Here is a 21,613-nt window from a genome sequence, read left to right as displayed (position 1 = left end):
TTAAATGATCGTTCAACTTGAATTTGAAAATTACAAAATATATCAAATAAATCAGATTTCCTTCTCATAGGATAAAGCCAAGTATATCTACTAAAATGATCAATGAATGTAACATAATATTGGAAACCTTGATTAGACAAAATAGGTGCAGGGCCCCCAAACATCAGAATGGATTATTTCAAGTGGAAAATTAGAAACATGATCAGATAAAGAGAAAGGTAGCTTATGACTTTTAGATTCCATGCAGGCCCTACATGAATAAGATGGAGAGGAGGTAATAGAAGTAGGTAAACCATACCTATTGATGATTGACTAAACAATACGAAGGGAAGGATGACCAAGTCGAGCATGCCAAGCTGGTTTATTTGTGCGTTCACCAACAAAAACTTTGATTGAAGAACTCTGAAGACAATAGAGGCCATTTTTGATTCTCCCATAAAATACAATAGCATTTGTTCCTCTATCCTTTATAAGATAATGATTATGATGAAATTCAAAAATGACATTGTTATCAAGACAAAACTGGCGTGTAGAAAGTAAATTTTTAGTGATAGATGGAACATGAAAGACATTGCGCATGTGAAAAGTTCGATTAGATAAATGAACATATGTGTTTCCAAGATTAGCAATTTGCAAACCTGAACCATCGCCTACTTGCACCGTATCTGAGCCATAATATGGCATTACGTCTGTAAGGATATTATAATCTGATGTGACATGATGAGTTGCTCCAGTGTCAATATACCAATCAGTAGATGAGAACTCTGGGTTTTTACCACAAGTAGGCACAGACGAAAGAACTTTAGGATATACTTGTGAAATAGATGGTTGTCTTGAGGCTGTAGGACCACCAATGAAATTTGAATCAAATGGACTAGGACATTGAATACCAAAATGTCTAATTCCAAGACAAATTTGACATTTTACCCTAGACCAATCAAGTCTTTTAGGGCATATATTTCCAGTATGACCAACGATGTGACAAATTTGACATCGGTCTGGACTTTGCTTTTGTCCTCTTTGATGTCGTCGAGTATTTGACATCTAAAGTAAAAAATAACTTGTCCGGTGATAGTGGGAAAAAAAAATAGAGATTAAGAAAGAGGAAAGAGAAGCAAAGGGGTTGGCAGCGGAAGAAAATAAGTATTTTTCGTTTGTTCTGAAAAATAGAGAAGAATAAGAAAATTAAAACACGTAGGAGAAAATAAGAGGCTTGAGGGAAAAATTTAAAAATTCGCCGTTTATACGATCTCCGCCTCAAGAAGTTGAGGGAAGATAAAAAAAGAGAGATGACTCTGATACCATGTAAGAAGAAGAATAGAGAGAGAGAAAGGAATAAGATGAGAATAATAAAATCTATTGTTCATTGATATTTACCCTAAGGACAATACAATATATAATGTTCAAAAGTACTTGGTCAAATAACTAATTAATAAATAACAGAATTATTCTAAGAATAATTCTGAGAATAATTATAACAGAATTATTAGAATAATTCTGAGAATAATTATAACAGAATTATTAGAATAATTCAAATACTAATATGATTTGATTTGGTAATTTGATCCGGTCAATTTGGATAATTATGTTATATCTCTTTTAGGCTTTCCGATCAAACCCTTGCCCGAAGGATTTGGAGGATTGGGCTCGGAAGATTGTGGCCAAGTGTGGAGGGTTGCCCTTAGCTATGGTGACGCTTGCAGGCGTTATGTCGACCAAAGATAGGAAAACTATAACTTGGAAGCAATTCTACAATAGCATGGAGTTCAAGGACAACGAGATGCTCGTCCACATGTCACGTGTTTTGATGCTCGACTTTTATGATCTACCATCCAATCTCAAGCTGTGCTACTTGTGTTGCTGTGCCATCTTCCCCGACAGCTGAGTTATCAAGAAAAATTGGCTAATAAGGTTGTGGGTGGCAGAAGGATTTGTGGAGGGAAAGCCAGGAATATTAACAATGGAGGAAATAGCAGAGGATTACATGGATGAGCTGGTCAGAGCTAACCTTATTCAAGTAGCAATTGCAAACGAAATGGGAAGAACAAAAGCTTGTCGAGTACATGTCTTGATGAGAGAAATATCCTTCGCTGCAACCAGAGATAAGCTCCACACGTCGCCTATCTATCCAGAAGAGCATCAAGAAATCCCCAGTTTCCCTTCCAAAAGGCAAAAAGAAAGACAAGCAAGCAACTGTGGCAGACAACGTTACCAATCGCCTTCGATCTCTGTTCTTGTTTTTAGGTGGCATGGACTCTGCTGCTTCTTTTGTGAAAATGTCCCCCAATTTCATGCTCTTGAAGGTATTAGAATTGAGGAATCTTGCTATTACCCATGTCCCAGATGTAGTGGCTGATCTATTTAATTTGAGGTACTTGAGCTTGAGGCGAACTCATATGGAAAACCTCCCCAAGCACATCGACAAACTACAGATGCTTGAGACCTTGGATGTGAAGGGAACAAGAGTTGAATACATTGCCCGAAGGATAAGAAAGCTTTCGAGATTACGCCACCTGCTAATGGACCAACCGAAGCTCCACACCAAGGACGACATCCTAATTTATTTGACCACACATATTCATTCGTGGGTGTGGCAATTAAAAGACTTGTTGACTCTGAAAACAGTCGGAGTAGATTCTTCAATCATCGAGGGCATGGGAACACTGATCCATCTCAGGCGTCTTGGGCTTGAGAACCTTAAAGAAAAACAGGGGTCTGATCTTTGCATATCCTTGAGCATGAAGCGGGAGCTTCTCTCCCTCAGTATAAATGCTTCACTGGACGACGCATTGATGTTGGAATCACTGAACCCTATTAAAAACGGTAATTTAATCAAAGGACGTACGTAGAGATTTAAATTTATCAAAAGATGTACATTATTTTAATATTTATCAAAGAACGTACTTTTTTAAATACATTTCCTATTTTACCTTCCTGGCAATTTGACTTTTTCTACCTTTTCTTTTCTACATATATTTCTTTCTCTTCTCTTTTTTTATCGGCAGAACATATGAATAATATTAGTCAATTTTTTAATAACATTTTAATACATTTGAAGAATCAAAAATAAACAACGAATAGTATATTTGAACTCCTTGCAATTTCAGAAATCCACTAGAACTAAAATGAGTGTAATCAGAGCTCTCTAGGTCAATCAGTGGGTTTCAGTCAAAATCCACTACTGGACCTAGAGAGCTCAGATTGCACCCATTTCAATTTCTATAGATTTTTGAAATTGCAAGGAGTTCAAATATGGTGTCTATTATTTATTTCGGTTTTTCATAGATGTTAACATGTAAAATCAAAGAATCGGCAAAAAGGCTCACGTTGGGCCTGATATGAGTCCATATCAGGCCCAACGTGGGGTTTTTTTACTGATTCTTTGATTTTGTATGTTAACATCTATGAAAATCTAAAATAAATAGTAGACATCATATTTGAACTCCTTGCAACATCAAAAATTCATAGGAACTTAAATGGATTCAATCGGAGCTCTCTAGGTCCATCAGTGGGTTTTGACCGAAACCCACTAATGGACATAGGGAGCTCCGATTACACCCATTTCAGTTCCTATGGATTTCTGATGTTGCAAGGAGTTCAAATATGGTATCCATTATTTATTTCGGCTTTTCATAGATGTTAACATGCAAAATCAAAGAATCGACAAAAACCCCCACGTTGGGTTTGATATGGACTCATATCAGGCCCAACGTGGGCCTGATATGGAATCATATCAGGCCCAACGTGGACCTGATATGATTCCTTATCAAGCCCAACTTCCATATTTGAATGATCTGCTGCTTCTTTATTTGTAATCTCTCCCTTTCATCTTCTTGGTTCCCCTACTTATCTGCTTCATCTTTTCACAGGTTGTATATTGTTTGCCCTTTTAATTCTCAAGCTGAAAATGATTATAGAAAGTAATTCATTGAGTTGGGGAATGGTTTTGTATTGTAACATCGACCTATGCTTAAACATCGACCTATGCTTAATAGTGACTGAATTTCCAAGCTTGGAGTATTTTTATCTTGGCAGAGACCATGAGCATGAATAATTTGATAATTGATACCTCATAGTGAGGACAAACTTTTAGTTGGGTGGTTGTGGAGCATTCAGAGAATCATATCAACGTTGATGAAAGTTGGACCTAATATGGAATCATATCAAGTCCACGTTGGGTCTGATATGATTCCATATCAGGCCCATGTTGAGCCTGATATGGACTCATATTAGGCCCAACGTGGGGGGTTTTTGCCGATTCTTTGATTTACATGTTAACATTTATGAAAAGCTAAAATAAATAATGGACACCATATTTGAACTTCTTGCAACATCAAAAATCCATAGGAACTGAAATGGGTTCAATCAGAGCTCTCTAGCTCCATCAGTGGGAATGATATCAGACCCAATGTGGGTGTTTTTGTCGATTCTTTGATTTTGCATATTAACATCTATGAAAAGCCAAAATAAATAATGGACACCATATTTGAACTCCTTGCAATTTCATAAATTCATAGAAATTGAAATGGGTGCAATCGGAGCTCTCTAGGTCCATCAGTGGGTTTTGACCAAAACTCATTGATTGACCTAGAGAGCTCTGATTACACTCATTTTAGTTCTAGTGGATTTCCGAAATTGCAAGAAGTTCAAATATGCTATTCATTGTTTATTTTTTCTTCTTTAAATGTATTAAAATGTTATTAAAAAATTGACTAATGTTATTCATATGTTCTGTCGATAAAAAAAGAGAAGAGAGAGAAATATGTTGGATCGAGAAGTGCTAGAGCGGGTGAATAGCGCTCGTGGCTATTTCGTTCTATTCGTAAAACTCGAGTGTTAAAGCAGCGGAAATAAAAAGAACAACACACAAAAACACAGATTATTTACTTGGTTCGGAGCCTGTGGCGACTCCTACTCCAAGGCCCGCGATCGTTGATCGCTTTCGGTGGGCAACAACTATAATATCGTAAATGAGAGTACAACTTTGAAGTACAATATTAAAACTGGAATATAAATTATACCGACAATGAAAATCACTATCTTGAAGCTTCGAGTGTCAGGGTCTTGTTGTAGCTCAGCCGGATCGTCTTGTTAGCAGCATAGAGGAGAAAGAGCTCTAGAGGATTGATTGTGTGAGTGTTGCCTCGATAACCCCTGTTATACACTGCTGAAGGCGCCTCCAAGCACGTTCGAGGTGCCTCCAGGCTGCCCGAGTCGCACGCGTTGATCAGCACAGAACTGGTCGCACTTATCTGCTTTAAGGCGCCTCCAAGCCTCTTCAAGGCACCTTCAAGCCTTGGTCCAAGACGCCTTCAAGCCTTGGTCCAAGGCGCCTTCAAGCCTTGGTCCAAGGCGCCTCCAGCTTCATCTGAGGCGCCTCCAGCACTGCTTCGCAGCCAGCTCCCGCTTTACACCCAAGGCGCCTCCAAGCTCCATGGAAGCGCCTTCGACACTGTTCATCCGAAGTTTAGCTTGTTCCTTTCGTACTTACAAGACACGTTAGTCCCAAAACAACAACATACCCTGCAAGACAAAGTTAGAACATATATAAATATGATAAATCAAGTAATTGACAGCCATCGGACTGTCCGAGTCTGACTTCAGATTTTCGACCGGAAACGCTAGGTCGACCCGGCGCCTACTTCCCTCTACGGGGAATGCGCCCTCACCTACTCTACTCAGGAGAGTTACCTGATGCCAGTCCGGCCCTCCAGGCTGACTGGACTTTCTGCCTAGGGTTACCACCCCCTAGGACCTATGGTTACCGCCCCCTAGGGTTTTTCTCCACCTAGGGTTACCACCCCCAAGGACCTAGGGTTACCGCACCCTAGGGTTTTCCTCCACCTAGGATTACCACCCCCTAGGACCTAGGGTTACCGCGCCCTAGGGTTTTCATCCACCTAGGGTTACCACCCCCTAGGACCTAAGGTTACTGCCCTTTAGGTTTTTCCACGTGCCTAACCGCAGTTAGAACTTTCCTGAAATCTCATTTAAGCACATTAGATAACAATGAATCTTAACTTTGAATCCCTTTGCCATTATCAAAACTTAGGTTCGATCGTCGGATGCTTCCCGTACCAACAATCTCCCCCTTTTTGATTATGACAATAAAAATTCAAAGTTAAGTAAAACAAGATACACAAAATAAAGATAAGCAAGCTATAAACAGTGCAAGCATGATTTAAGCTAAAACATAGTGTGTAAGGCTCCCCCTTAATGATGTTAGGACCTTCGGATGCGGCTAGAGAGGGGGGTGTGAATAGCCGACCACAAATTCTCGTTTCTTCCTACAATTTGAGTTAGCGCAGCGGAAATAAAAAGTAGAAACGAAAATGGAGAATATCAAACCTCAAACATGACGATATAACGAGGTTCGGAGATAATACTCCTACTCCTCGGCGCGTCCGTAAGGTGGACGAATCCTATCAATCCATCGGTGGATGAGACCCCGGAAAACCGGCTAATGAAAACTCCTTCTGGGTGGAGAAACCTCGCCACAATTTCTCTTGCAACAACAAGATCAGAGTACAAGAAATACAGCAAGAAGCCAAGAACAATATGAATGTAAAAACACTGGTTTGCTTGCCTTCTCGTCGACTGTTGATGAAGCAGCAACTTCACGGATGCCAACCACAGCAACAACTGATCAGTTGGAAACCCAGCCGAGGGAAGCTCTCACGAAACTTTAGTAATGGAGAGCTCAGCAAAGCTCAGATCGCAAGGAACAAGAACAAATCAGCTCTTCCCTGTAGTGGCCCTCTTATATGAACCTGCGAAGAAGAAGACACAGAAAGAAATCTAGCCGTTGTGACTCAACGGCTAGACCTGGACCGATCAGGCTCCACCCTGATCGATCCAGGAAGGATCTGATCGGTCAGGGGACCGATCAGGCCCTACGCTGATCGGTCCCCAGACCGATCCCAACTCTCACAGAGAGTTGGTTGCGATCCCTGATCGGTCTGTGGACCGATCAGGCCCTAGGCTGATCGGTCCACAGACCGATCCCCTCTCCTTTCTCCGAAGACCGAACGCTACTGTTTGGTTACTGATCGGTCTGGTGACCGATCAGATAACCACAGTGTATCACTGGATCGGTCAGCAGACCGATCCAGATACCCATACTATCACTGGATCGATCAGCAGACCGATCCAATTTCCCAGCCTTAAACCTAAAGCCTTCCTAATCTAGAGAACGAGCTACCGAGCCCTCTCTGACCTAGTCCGGAGAACGAGCTACCGAGCCCTCTCCGACTTCCACGTCCGGTCTAGAGAACGAGCTACCGAGCCCTCTCCAACTTCGTCCGGTCCAGAGAACGAGCTACCGAGCCCTCTCTGACCTAGTCCGGAGAACGAGCTACCGAGCCCTCTCTGACCTAGTCCGGAGAACGAGCTACCGAGCCCTCTCCGACTCCATCCAGTTCAGAGAACGAGCTACCGAGCCCTCTTTGACCTAGTCCAGAGAACGAGCTACCGAGCCCTCTCTGACCTAGTTTGGAGAACGAGCTACCGAGCCCTCTCCGACTCCATCCAGTCCAGAGAACGAGCTACCGAGCCCTCTCCGACCTCTCATGCCAAGCTTCCATACTTGGACTTTTCCCGTGCCAAGCTCCCTGCTTGGACTTTTCCCGTGCCAAGTTCCCTGCTTGGACTTTTCCGTGCCAAGTCTCCATACTTGGACTTTTCCCGTGCCAAGTTCCCTGCTTGGACTTTTCCGTGCCAAGTCTCCATACTTGGACTTTTCCCGTATCAGGTCAACTCAAGTCGGGTCAACCAGGTCAACCTTGACCAAATGTTGCACCCACAATCCCCCAAGTTCCTATTCTTGTCAAACATCAAAATACAGCTTCTCTATTCTTGTCAAACATCAAAATATACCTCGAGTCAGGTCAACTCGAGTCGGGTTACCCAGGTCAACCTTGACCTAAGGTTGCACCAACAATCTCTCCCTTTTTGATGTTTGACAAAAACCATAATCAAGTTAGGTTAACCCGATAACCTAACTTAGGTTTTCCAATAGCTCTCCAATGTTCTTCCTTGAACATTCTCTGAACATTCTCCCCAAACTCCAATGTTCTTCCTTGAACATTCTCTGAACATTCTCTGGACATTCTCCCCCTTTTTGACACACATCAAAAAGAGTGAATCAAGGTCAAGAGTTTCTTCCTAATGAAAGTCCCATACCTTTCATTGAAACCCTTAATTTCCCCCTTGATACTAAAGTCAACAATCAACTTAGTGATAATCCCATATCACTCATCCTCAGAAATCTTGACGAGTAAAAACTCCCCATAAAAGTCAACTCCCCCTTGACAATTAGGTAAAACTCCCCCTAAAGTTCAACTCCTCCTTGACCATTGCACCAACAATGTCTTGGAGAGTTTCAACCCTTTAGAAATCTAAAGCACCACTTCCATAGCTGAAATTTCAGACAACAGTCGAAAATCAGCATTTTGGCACGCTCTAATCGGTCACCAGACCGATCAGAACTTCACTGGATCGGTCACCAGACCGATCCACACTACCCTGGATCGGTCCAGTGACCGATCCAGACTTCCCTGGACCGATCAGGATCTCCTCTGATCGGTCCACGACTCTCTAATAAGGATTTCTGGTTTTTCTCCCGAAATTCAGAAACCCCTAAAAAATTACAGAAAATTCCAAAAATTGTAAAATTTTGAAGATACATTCCTCATAACATATATTATCATGGAAAAATAGTTTTCTATGAAAATAACTCCCATTTTTTAATCTTGATACAAAGTTCGAAAGACTTTGAAATAGCTCAAGGTTAATCCATCTTTGTATCAACTTGCTCAATGATGAATGCTATCACTAGAAAAGCTTCATCAAGGTTTTTCAAATAAATTTTGAAATGATCTTAAACCATTCAATTTAGGACCACAATCTTAGGGCTAAATGTACATGACTTGTACACAAGTTTTCCATCTGATCCTCAAATTCGAATTAGGCTCATCTAGGTACAAGAACTATGCACCTTGATTCTAACTCATAATCCTAATATCTCACACACATCTAAGGTGTATCAAACACATCCAAGTCAATTTTGATGTGAGATATGGGTTTAGGTCATCTTAAGCTAAGTTCTCATGCATTTTCTAAACAACAATTTGATCTCCATATCAAATTGTGTTTCTATCCTTAAATCAAATTAATTGATCATAAATGCAAGAGATGATGACATGGCATAAAATAATATCATAAGTGGAAACATGTGCCAATGTCATGATGTCATGTCATCAAGTATGAAACTTAAATAAGGCATGACATATAACTAACCTAAGTATTATCATGACATTTCAAATGATAATAAAATAAATATGATGTCATGACATGGCATATGACAAACAATGTATGGAAAATAACATATAAAGGTATAGAAAATACCTAATTCTAGCCTTAGTTGCCATTTTTGATAATTTTGATCATTTTAGCATAAATTCTATATTCCTAAGTATAATAGACCTAAAATCATATACTAAAGATTTTTAGATCACTATGTGCCAATTAGATTGACCTTAGAAAACTCCTCAAATGTGGTTGGCACATCCTAATCACCTTAGGAATAATTTTTAATTTCATTTTCAAAGCTTGATTATACCTTAAAAATTCCTAAAATGCCACCTTTTGCCATGAGTAGGTTAACTTCCTATCCAATTAAGGTTGGCACACCCTAAACCATCTAGCGTGAAGGAATCACGCTCCTAGAAACCCAATACCTATTTGAACTCATTGGGTTCACTAAATATTCACTAGGGATGACTTCCCTAGCAACCCTCCTAATGACCCTCCTAGGCTTTAAAGCCTTTGTCATTTGGGACTCATCAAGATCAACTCTAGGGGTGACTCCCCTTGTGACATTGGTGATAGTCTTCTTAGCCCTAGGTCTTGTTCCATAATCGAATGGAACATTATGATAAGCGGGCTTGACCACTTGAGACTTAGGTTTGTGACCCAAACCTCTCATGTCCTTGGGCTTTGATTTTTGACCCTTAGACCCTAGAGTTGACTTCTCCAAATTCTTAAGAGTCTTTTCTAAAGTGTCAAGTCTTGACCTCAAGACTTGATTTTCCTTCTTTAATACCTCAAGCTTTAATTTTCCATTTTTCTTTGAGGTATTGCTAGGCATATATCTAGTTGTTTTGGGATTCCTATCTAGGTTTTCCTTAACCTTAGATGAGTTAACTCTAGGGTTGACATTTCTAGCATTGTCCTTATCTAGGCTAACATGTTTGGCACCTAAGCACATGTATCGGTTTCTATGGTTATCATGCTTATCATTATTGACAATTGCAATAAAACTACTAGCATGTGTCTTATTAGAATTGCAAGAATGTGCCTTAAAGGATACCTCAGGGTTTGCCTTAGCTCCCCCTATAGATGTGCTTGGTCTCTTGTCCTTGTGAGGTTGCCTCCCCCTTGGACATTGACTCCTATAATGTCCCCTTTGCTTGCATTGAAAGCACACCACATGCTCCTTGCCCTTGCGTATCGGGACTCCAGCTTCCTTGACTTATGGTGCCGGTGGAGTCTTCCTAATCCTCTTTGGACATTTACTCTTGTAATGCTCATAATCCCTACACTCAAAGCACATTATATGTAATTTACTTGAAATTAAGTTGCTTGAGTTACCTAGGGTTGAGGATGGATATGAGCTCTCTCCTTCATCCCTTCCGGAGGTAGAGGCTTCTTCTTCTTGCTCCAGTCTTGAAGAAGAACTCTCCTCCTCTTCTTCCTTAGATGTTGAGTAGCCCTCAACTTCTAATTCCATACCTCCATGATGTGAGCTACTTGGCTCACTTGACTCCTCTTCATGACTTGAATTGGAGCTCTCCTCATGGAACTTAGCCAAGTTGTTCCACAACTCCTTGACACTGTTGTACCCACCTATCTTACACAAGATATCATTAGGTAATGAAAATTCAAAGATTTTCGTTACCTCGTCGTTGATTATGGATTGGTGGATTTGTTCTTTCATCCACTTCTTCTTCTCGAGAGGTTCTCCTTCTTTATCCACCGGAGGAATAAAACCTACTTGTACACAATTCCAATTTACTAGGTTAGTCATAAGAAAATACTTCATTCTTACCTTCCAATACGCGAAGTCATCGCGATCGTAGAAGGGTGGAATCGTGACGTCTTCTCCAAGTTGATCCATTCTCTAGCTTGTGCTCCCCCGGGTGTTAATCCGACGAAGAGCGGCCTCGCTCTGATACCACTTGTTAGGACCTTCGGATGCGGCTAGAGAGGGGGGGTGTGAATAGCCGACCCCAAATTCTCGTTTCTTCCTACAATTTGAGTTAGCGCAGCAGAAATAAAAAGTAGAAACGAAAATAGAGAAGATCAAACCTCAAACATGACGATATAACGAGGTTCGGAGATGATACTCCTACTCCTCGGCGTGTCCGTAAGGTGGACGAATCCTATCAATCCGTTGGTGGATGAGACCCCGGAAAATCGGCTAATGAAAACTGCTTCTGGGTGGAGAAACCTCGCCACAATTTCTCTTGCAACAGCAAGATCAGAGTACAAGAAATATAGCAAGAAGCCAAGAACAATATGAATGTAAAAACACTGGTTTTCTTGCCTTCTCGTCGACTGTTGATGAAGCAGCAACTTCACGGATGCCAACCAGCAGCAACTGATCAGTTGGAAACCCAGCCGAGGGAAGCTCACACGAAGCTTCAGTAATGGAGAGCTCAGCAAAGCTCAGATCGCAAGGAACAAGAACAAAAAAGCTCTTCCCTGTAGTGACCCTCTTATATGAACCTGCGAAGAAGAAGACACAGAAAGAAATCTAGCCGTTGTGACTCAATGGCTAGACCTGGACCGATCACTGATCGGTCAGGGGACCGATCAGGCCCTACGCTGATCGGTCCACAGACCGATCCCCTCTCCTTTCTCCGAAGACCGAACGCTACTGTTTGGTTACTGATCGGTCTGGTGACCGATCAGATAACCACAGTGTATCACTGGATCGGTCAGCAGACCGATCCAGATACCCATAGTATCACTGGATTTCCCAGCCTTAAACCTAAAGCCTTCCTGATCTAGAGAACGAGCTACCGAGCCCTCTCTGACCTAGTCCGGAGAACGAGCTACCGAGCCCTCTCCGACTTCCACGTCCATTCCAGAGAACGAGCTACCGAGCCCTCTCTGACCTAGTCCGGAGAACGAGCTACCGAGCCCTCTCTGACTTAGTCAGAAGAACGAGCTACCGAGCCCTCTCTGACCTAGTCCAGAGAACGAGCTACCGAGCCCTCTCCGACTCCATCTAGTTCAGAGAACGAGCTACCGAGCCCTCTCTGACCTAGTCCGGAGAACGAGCTACCGAGCCCTCTCTGACCTAGTTCAAAGAACGAGCTACCGAGCCCTCTCCGACTCCATCCAGTCCAGAGAACGAGCTACCGAGCCCTCTCCGACCTCCCATGCCAAGCTTCCATACTTGGACTTTTCCCGTGCCAAGCACCCTGCTTGGACTTTTTCCGTGCCAAGCTCCCTGCTTGGACTTTTCCGTGCCAAGTCTCCATACTTGGACTTTTCCCGTGCCAAGTTCCCTGCTTGGACTTTTCCGTGCCAAGTCTCCATACTTGGACTTTTCCCGTATCAGGTCAACTCAAGTCGGGTCAACCAGGTCAACCTTGACCAAAGGTTGCACCCACAATCCCCCAAGTTCCTACTCTTGTCAAACATCAAAATACAACTTCTCTATTCTTGTCAAACATCAAAATATACCTCGAGTCAGGTCAACTCGAGTCGGGTCACCCAGGTCAATCTTGACCTAAGGTTGCACCAACAAATGAGAGCTCTATTTTTCTTATCACTTGAGTTAGTATTTTGAATTTGTCCTACTCTCCCACTTTGCCATATATCAAAAACCTTTGTAGGAAAAAGGAGGCAAGATGAAAGGTGTAAGTTTTTTAAACCAATAGATTACGTTTTCAACCAAAAAGTTGTACTTTAAAACAACATTTCTTGTAGGTTTTACTTTAAAATTACTTTAGTGTTTGAAGAACTCTTTTTACTTAGCCAGAATTTGTGAAAGGCAGGTTTCGAAGATAGTAGGCTAAGTTTTGTAAAAGAGAGAAAAAGGCTTTGTTGAAAAAATATTTCGTTAAATTCTTAAAGCCTTTAAAAATAGCCTCTTTTTTTTAATTAGTTTAATAGCTTCTAAAAAGTTAGGTTAAGTGGAGACCTTAATTTTTGAAATAAAGTTCAAAAATTCTTTTGATATGACTTAGTTAATTTTGATTAAGGCTATAGAAGTCAAAAGAAAGGAATTTTTAAGAACTTTGAAAATCTTTAAAGGCAACGGAGGAGCAATAAGCTTAAAACCCTAATGTCCTAGCATGAGTTGAGTTAAATAGATTGTAAATTAATCAATTTCCTTTAGCAAGGTATCAGAGCCCTAAAGTGCAAGTTGAGTTAATTTGAAATTTTAATATCCTTAACCAACTGTCTAACTTTTAGCTACTGGCTGAATACCTAGAGGGCAACAGTTTTCACTTGGTTAGTCAAGTTAAGTTAGTAATCCAGTTAGATTTGACTAGGGTTGGATTATTTAACTTGATTAATGCAAAGTTGATTTTTAACGCCTAGACTCACTATGATGCACAGAGATAAGCATTTTGGAGTCCAGGTTGTACCCTATGCATCTCACGCCGTTCTAAGTTTCTTTCAGAATACAAACAAGTTATGCCTAGTGTGTTTGTGAGATGCTCTGGCTGGAACTAGGGGAACATGATTTCTAGGGGGAAGATCCTAGGCTAAGTCCATATTTTGAAAAAAAAAAAAAACTAATAAGATTGGGATTTTGAAAACATTGTTTTTCCTAGAATTCAGAAATTTTGAATACCAAAAAAAAATTAAAATTAGATGTAAGAAATTTGTTTGAAAATCAAGATCTATTCTACCCAACACATTCCTATGTATGCAGAGTTAGGCAAAAAAAAACTGGTAAGAAGAAATAAGCGAAGTAACTAAATTCTACTAAGTACAAGTTCAACCAGACTAGGAGATTAAAGTGTTTGTGTCCGAAATCCAGGGTACAATGCATGAAAGGACCAATCAGTAGGATCATCAACTGGAGGGTTGTCAGCTGGAGGTGGTGCAAGGGGCTGCTCGGGAGCAGGCTGTCCCTGACGAAGAGAGGCAAAGCCAGAAGCTATGTCTGTGCAAAGCAAGTGGAACTCATCCAGCATAATTGTCATGTCTGAGCGGAGTAAGCCTCGAGGTGTGCGAGTCAGTCCTCAACATATAAGGAGGTGGATGGTCGAGTCGAATTTGAGGGCCCTGCCGAACTGGAGGGCTGTCCAAGAAAGTCCTCGGCAGTGAACTCTAACACGTGCTCTCCCTCGACTGGAGTGAAGAAGGCATGAAACTCATCGTCTGCCTCGGCCTCAATCAGAGCGGCAACTGGCTGTGGCCGGCCCTTCCAGGCTAGAATCCCCTCAGCGGTGACCTCTATACTGGCTAACCGAATACTACGCTGCCCTAACTCGTCATATGGTGTAAGCGTGATAAGTGTCCCTATGGCCGTGTCTATCCTGAAGGTCGAAAAGATCTGAGTCAAGATATGACAGTAGTGCATGTGGACTACTCCTGACGTGATTGTACTAGATGCATGTACAATGTTCTAGAACATATGTAGTGCAATGTCTATATCTAAACGCTGACTCAGGGCGTACAGAAAGAATGAGTGAGAGGGTCGCATCTTCGGGACGTCCTGAGATGTGATTGGCAAAATGCATGCTGTCAGGACTCTGTACATAACGTAGTCCTGAACCCTAAGACGAGTTGACCTGAACTCAGTCAGGCCAAATGGTCTCTCCTCCCCTAAAAAATGCATATAGATGGTGTCTAATGTGATATGGGAATAGGGATCACCAAATGGTAGATCTCTACTAGGGTAGCATAGGAATGTACATGTAAACTCCCTAAGCTCTAAACTAGTACGAATCAGGGTGGGAGTAAACTGAAGGTCTGTTCCACCAACTCTGGTGGAATACGTACTGTCATCAACCTTCTCGAGATTGTGATAGAACTGTGCACACAAATTCTAGTTTACTGTATTGTTGCAGTAAACCAGTTTCCCTAACTGATAGTATTCTATCATTTGGACTGCGGGGTGGCAGAACTGGGCAAAAAATGTCCTACCTATATACCTAGGTTTAATAGATTCAAATGTAAATCTAGCAAAGCCTACCCTATGCCGCTCTAAGGGGAATCTAGGATCCATAGAAGGGGTCCTAGCCGGTGTAGGATCAGCATGTCAGTGTTTTCTAATTTATGCAACAGATTACTAGAAAAAAAATATAGAAGAATGACATATAAGGACAATAAGATGGTTTAAGATGTACCTAGGGGGCATTATAGGATGATTGAAAGGGAAGACTTGGGTTGAAGGCACCTTAGGTGGGGAAATCACGAAGAAATCGCCTCGGCGGCGCGTGAAAAGTTTTAGCAGAAACGAGCAGAGAAAGCTTCTGTTCATGGTGAAACTAGGTATTGAAGGCGCCTTAACCGTTCTTTAAGGTGCCTTGACTGTGCTATTGGAGGCGCCTTGGAGATGGTCTGAGGCACCTTAACTGAAGTCGGCGGGACTTTTCCCGCCATTTTCTAAGGCGCCTCCCTTATATGGGAGGCGCCTCCGAGAGGCTCCACGTGCCCTTTTCTTTTTTTTTATTTAAGTTTTGATTAATAAGTTGATTGAGTTTTGTAATTTAAGGATGATTTTAATTTTTTGAATAAATAATTAAGTTAAGTTTAAACGTAATTTTAGTTTTGAAAATACTTTTTTTAAAAAAATAAGTTAATTAAATTTGGAAAAAAAATTAAGTTAATTAAATTTTAGCAAAATGTTAAGTTAATTAAATTTGAAAAATATTAAGTTAATTAAAGTTGAAAAATATTAAGTTAATTAAATTTTAGCAAAATGTTAAGTTAATTAAATTTGAAAAATATTAAGTTAATTAAATTTTAGCAAAATGTTAAGTTAATTAAATTTGAAAAATATTAAGTTAATTAAAGTTGAAAAATATTAAGTTAATTAAATTTTTGCAAAATGTTAAGTTAATTAAATTTGAAAAATATTAAGTTAATTAAATTTGAAGAAATACTAAGTTAATTAAATTTTGAAAAAATATTAAGTTAATTAATTTTTTGAAAAAATATTTAGTTAATTAAATTTGAAAAAATATTAAGATTTAATTTAATTTGAACAAATTAAGTTAATTAAATTTTGAAAAAAAAAATATTAAGATTTAATATTAAGTAAATTAACTGATTTTCAATTTAATTGAATTGAATTAATTTAATTTTAGTTTATTTTAATTTAATCGAATTTATATTCTAATTTAAATTTTAATCATCTCACCCGATGTTAGTTTTTCAATCAGGGGATCCTATAATTTTTGTGAGATGAATTAGGTTCAATTGTAGGGTTTGTTTTAACTTTATATTAGATTTAGGTTTAACTTTGGGCTTAACAAATAGGCATTTTTGGATAAACTTCTGGGCTATGGTGAGTCACTTGGACATCATTAAAGTAATCATGCCTTCGAAGTTTTCCAAATAGTCCTATCCACTAAACTTAGTACAAAATCTTGGTCTAACTAGTTAGGATCTATAAAGGGTAGTTTCGGTCAGTTCCACTTATGCATCAGGTCAAAGTCATATCTTCCTAAACATGCATAGACTAAGCTTCCCTAACGTACTATCATCCAATACTTTACCAGTACCGTGAGTCAAGTTAAACTTAGCCCTTTTTATTCTAGTCCTAATTACCCTACCGGGTAGGTTGCGTTTAGTTACTCTGTCGGGCAGATTCCTTTTGGAGGTGCCAGCTATTCTAGAGCCTCCCTTCATATTCCTTTATAACTTTTATTTAATTTAAAGTTTGAATTATTTTTTTAAAAAAAATATTTATTAAGATGGTTTTTATTTATTAATTAATTTATTAGGACAGTTTTTCTTTTTGTTCCCCCTGAATCATAGCCTCAATAAGGTTTATCAAGATAATGAACTTGATCCTAGGGGACCCAATATTGACTAAGTCCAACTTGATTGACTAAGTTGAACTTGGGTACCCATGCTTGGACTAGTTTACTATTTGGTCTGTTGACTAAGAATAGATAGGATCGATATTTCCTATTGGATTTAAAACCTAGTCCAGTTCTATTATAAACGGCTCTTTGTGTCCCAAGAATCAAGTCAAGATTCTTGGATCCCAGTGTGAACCGTTCCAAAAGCAGTCTTCAAATCCTTGACTTGACTTTTCAGGTTGGAATTCTCTTCCTCAAGTTTTTGAACTTGAGTTGAGGTTCCAGTCTGAACTGGATTTGTCAAGGATTCGGTATTAGTCACTTTTTTAAGCAATGTTACCTCCTTTAGAAGCGACTTGATTCAAACTTTGGACTTAGCTACTTTATGCATTAAGTAAATGATTAAACTATATAAACGACATTTACTTACAGAGGGGTTTGACCCTTCGGAAATGGATGTGGATCTGTGGCTTCTCTCAGACTCGGCTTCCGATTCGTCCTCGCTTCTGGTGTCGTCCCGGGCTGTCAATGCGAGGAAGCTTGCCTGCTCGACTTCTTCGTCGTCGGATTCCTTCTTGGTTTCTTTGGATCCTTTTGGTTCGGGCAGTTCGCCTTGATGTGCCCCTTCTGATTGCACCCGTAGCAAGTCACCTCGAATTTGACCTTTGAGCTTGTTTGGGCTTCTTTGGTCTGGATAGCCTTTTTGACATCCTTTTTGTTGAAGCCCTTCTTTTTGTAGAGTTTCTTCATCAGGTTGACGATTTCGGTTGTGAACTCATTGTCGTCTTCCGAATCTTGTTCCTCTTTTGATTCTTGTTCGATTCTACGTTTTGATTTTGACTCGCGTGCTCTTCCTGTACCTACAATCAAAGCCAACCCTTTCTCGGCCGGACGTGAGTTAGTCTGTTCATGAAGCTCAAACTCAGAAAACAACTCATCTAATTTAATAGTAGAGAGGTCCTTAGAAACCTTGTACGCATCTACCATGGATGCCCACAAGGTGTTCCTCGAAAAGGCATTTAAGGAGTACCTTATGATGTTCCGGTTATCTACCTTCTGTCCGATCGCATGGAGTCCATTGAGTAGTTCTTGAATTCGAGCGTGGAGCTGGCTAGCCGTCTCACCTTCCTGTATTTTTAAGTTATACAATTTATTGAATAACAAATCTCGCTTACTTTGGTATCGGAGGTCCCTTCGTGAAGCTCGATCAGCTTCTCCCATAGCATTTTAGCGCTCGAGAATGGACCAACGCGGTTGAGCTCCTCCTTTGTTAGTCCGCACTGGATGGTATAAGTTGCTTTGGCATTTGCCTCCACCTTCTTGATTAATGCTGGTTCCCAGTCCTCGCAGGGTGTAGGTTTGCCGTCTTTATCAGTTGGTAGTTCCAATCCAGTCTTGACGATCATCCACGTCTCGAACTGAATCTTGAGGAAGTTCTCCATTCTGCCCTTCTAGTAACCGAAGTCCTCTCCGGTGAAAAGCAGGGGATGGACAGTGCTGTAGCCTTCTTGTTGGGCCATTTTAGATCTGCCGCAGAGAGAAGAAAGAAAGAAAATATCCCAGGACTTGATCCTGCATTAGTAGTGTTGTATGAAAGACAATAATTAATTGAGTTCTCGAGTGGTGTTGCACTGACTTCGAGAAAAGAGTACGATAACGAAAAAGAACTTAACCAAAAAATAGCAATTATGCTAATTTCCAATTGACTCCGAAAAATAGAAAACACCACGAAAAAATTGCGTGATTGGTGGTTGCACCAGATCAACGTTACCCCGCTCTGATACCAATTGTTGGAACGAGAAGCGCTAGAGGGGGATGAATAGTATTCGTGGCTATTTCGTTCGATTCGTAAAACTCGAGTGTTAAAGTAGCGGAAATAAAAAGAACAACACACAAAGACACAGATTATTTACTTGGTTCGGAGCCTGTGGCGACTCCTACTCTAAGGCCCGCGATCGTTGATCGCTTTTGGTGGCCAACAACTATAATATCGTAAATGAGAGTACAACTTTGAAGTACAATATTAAAACTGGAATACAAATTATATCGACGATGAAAATCACTATCTTGAAGCTTCAAGTTGTCGGGGTCTTACCGTAGCTCAGTCGGATCGTCTTGTTAGTAGCACACAGGAGAAAGAGCTCTAGAGGATTGATTGTGTGAGTGCTGCCTCGACAACCCCTTTTATACACTGCTGAAGGCGCCTCCAAGCACGTCCGAGGTGCCTCTAGGCTGCCCGAGTCGCACGCGTCGATCAGCACAGAACTGGTCGCACTTATATGCTTTAAGGCACCTCCAAGCCTCTTCAAGACGCCTTCAAGCCTTGGTCCAATGTGCCTCCAGCTTCATCTGAGGCGCCTCCAGCACTGCTTCGCAACTAGCTCCCACTTTGCACCCGAGGCGCCTCCAAGCTCCATGGAGGCGCCTCGGCCATTGTTCATCCGAGGCTTAGCTTGTTCCTTTCGTACCTGCAAGACACGTTAGTCCCAAAACAACAACATACTGTTGGGATCTTAGATGGCTAGAGGGGGGGTGAATAGCCTCTTTGAAAAACACTAAACGCAAATTTCTTCAAGAACTTTGTTAGCACAGCACAGCGGAAACAGAAAACTAAAGCGAAGGAAAAACAAACACACAGCAGACACAAGGATATACGAGGTTCGGGGATAACTTGCCCCTACTCCTCGGCGTGTCCGTAAGGAGGACAACTCCTTGATCTTTCGGTAGATCACACCCCGGACAAGATCCGGCTAAAGATGTCTCCTTCTCGGTGGAGCAACCTCTCAACAAAGTCTCAGTTGATTATAGATTTAAGCACAAGACTTACAGTGGCTGAGAAAAATATTAAGATGAGCTTACAGCCACGCGGAGAAGAGAACAGAGCAGAGAGTGCACAATCAACCTTCTCAGCAAGGAGCTCACAGCTTCACCAACTTGCTCTCTCGAAGGCTTGATCACAAAAGACAGAGAATTCAGAATACCCTTTCTGAACTCCTCTTCTTCCTTCTTATGTCTCTGCGCTTTACTGGCTTGAATCACCGCCGTCTGCAGAATCGCTGCTGCCAGCAAGGCGTAGCCAATCACCTCTCCTCCTCTTCTGATTCTCTGAACACATGCCAATGGAAATCACTGGCGTCTCTGGATACCAACCAATGGGTAGAAGTCAAACTGAGCAGCCCAATCGTAATCGGATTTCACCAGTGAACGTTGATGCCCCAAATGTATCTGTTGCAGCAAATTACAGTGAAAAGGGTACTTGTCTCCTTCTCTTAATGAAGCTTAATTTGAATCCAAACATGAGAATGTGACCTGCAACCTGCAAGCTAGAAAGACTCACAGCAGATGGTTAAAAACAGATGGTGAAGACAAATACGGCAATCGGAAAAAGTACATGCAAAACAAACAATCATGGATCGGTGCGAGACCGATCCATGCTGATCATCTCGATCGGTGCGGACCGATCAGAATTAATCTGATCGGTCCCGCCGATCGAGATAGCGCTGTTTAATACGCGCGGCTCCCGATCGGTGCGGACGATCAGAATTAATCTGATCGGTCCCGGACCGATCGATAGCGTTCTTCCCAGCGTTTAGCTACGATCGGTCTCGACCGATCAGTAACATCATGAGGCTCGATCGATTTCGATCGGTCCGGGCCGATCGATGGCGCTCGTAGCTGCGATCAATTCCTGATCGGTCGGCAGACCGATCGATAAGAGCTTCCGGATCGGTCCGCGACCGATCGGTGTCCAAGGTTTCACCGGATCCGACCGATCCAGCTTCTTGACTCAGTCCGGGTCGAGCCCTCTCTGACCTAGTCCGGAGAAACGAGCTCCTAGCTCTCTCCGACTTCATCTGGTCCTAGAGAACGAGCTACCGAGCCTTCTCTGACTTCGCATGCCAAGCTTCCTTCTTGGACTTTTCAACACCAGATGTCCGATCACCCTTGATCCATCTGGATTTTCCCTTGCCTGGCTTCACTCACCAGGACTTGCACCTAGCTTCACTCACTAGGGTTTTCACCTGGCTTCACTCACCAGGATTTCCAATCTGCCTGGCTTCACTCACCAGGACTTTCCAACTGCCTAACATCCCAGTTAGGACTTTCTCAATCAGGTCAACCTAGTCAACCTAGATTAGTAATTAATCTGAGTTAAATATCTGATACAAACTTAAATCAGTGTCAACAGCAAAACAACATCCAGGTCAGACTGTATCAACAATCTCCCCCTTTTTGTTGTTTGACAACACGATTTAAGTTTAGATCAGAAATGCTCATCTACCCATAATTTTAGGGAAATCAGGATCCTCCCCTAAGACGGATACACCACCAAGTCAATGACGGGAATCAAGATCCTTCCCGTTATCCTCTCCCCTAAAATCAAGCTTCTATACATTTCTAAACTTAGGTATCCTCTCCCCCTTTGTCAAACACCGAAAAGGTGCAAATGAGGTGACAAAAACTCAAAAGGCTCCCCCTAAATCCATACTGCCTTCTCTTAACTGACCTAGAGTTCCCTCTAAGGTCACAATATGACAGTAAGAAAGACAAAA

General features: G+C 41.4%; 1 long non-coding RNA gene across 1 annotated transcript; it reads right to left on the bottom strand.

Moving 5' to 3' along the window:
* Window positions 1-1,565: 1,565 nt before the first annotated feature.
* LOC122039945 lies at window positions 1,566-2,497 on the bottom strand. Its single transcript, XR_006128448.1, has 3 exons — window positions 2,213-2,497; window positions 2,009-2,124; window positions 1,566-1,881 (listed from the first exon to the last, which is right to left on the bottom strand). It is a non-coding gene; the product is annotated as an uncharacterized LOC122039945 (long non-coding RNA).
* Window positions 2,498-21,613: the final 19,116 nt, after the last annotated feature.

The sequence above is a fragment of the Zingiber officinale genome, chromosome 2A (assembly GCF_018446385.1).
Source record: "Zingiber officinale cultivar Zhangliang chromosome 2A, Zo_v1.1, whole genome shotgun sequence".
Taxonomy (NCBI): Eukaryota; Viridiplantae; Streptophyta; class Magnoliopsida; order Zingiberales; family Zingiberaceae; genus Zingiber; species Zingiber officinale.
This window is presented reverse-complemented; position numbering and strand designations above follow the sequence as displayed.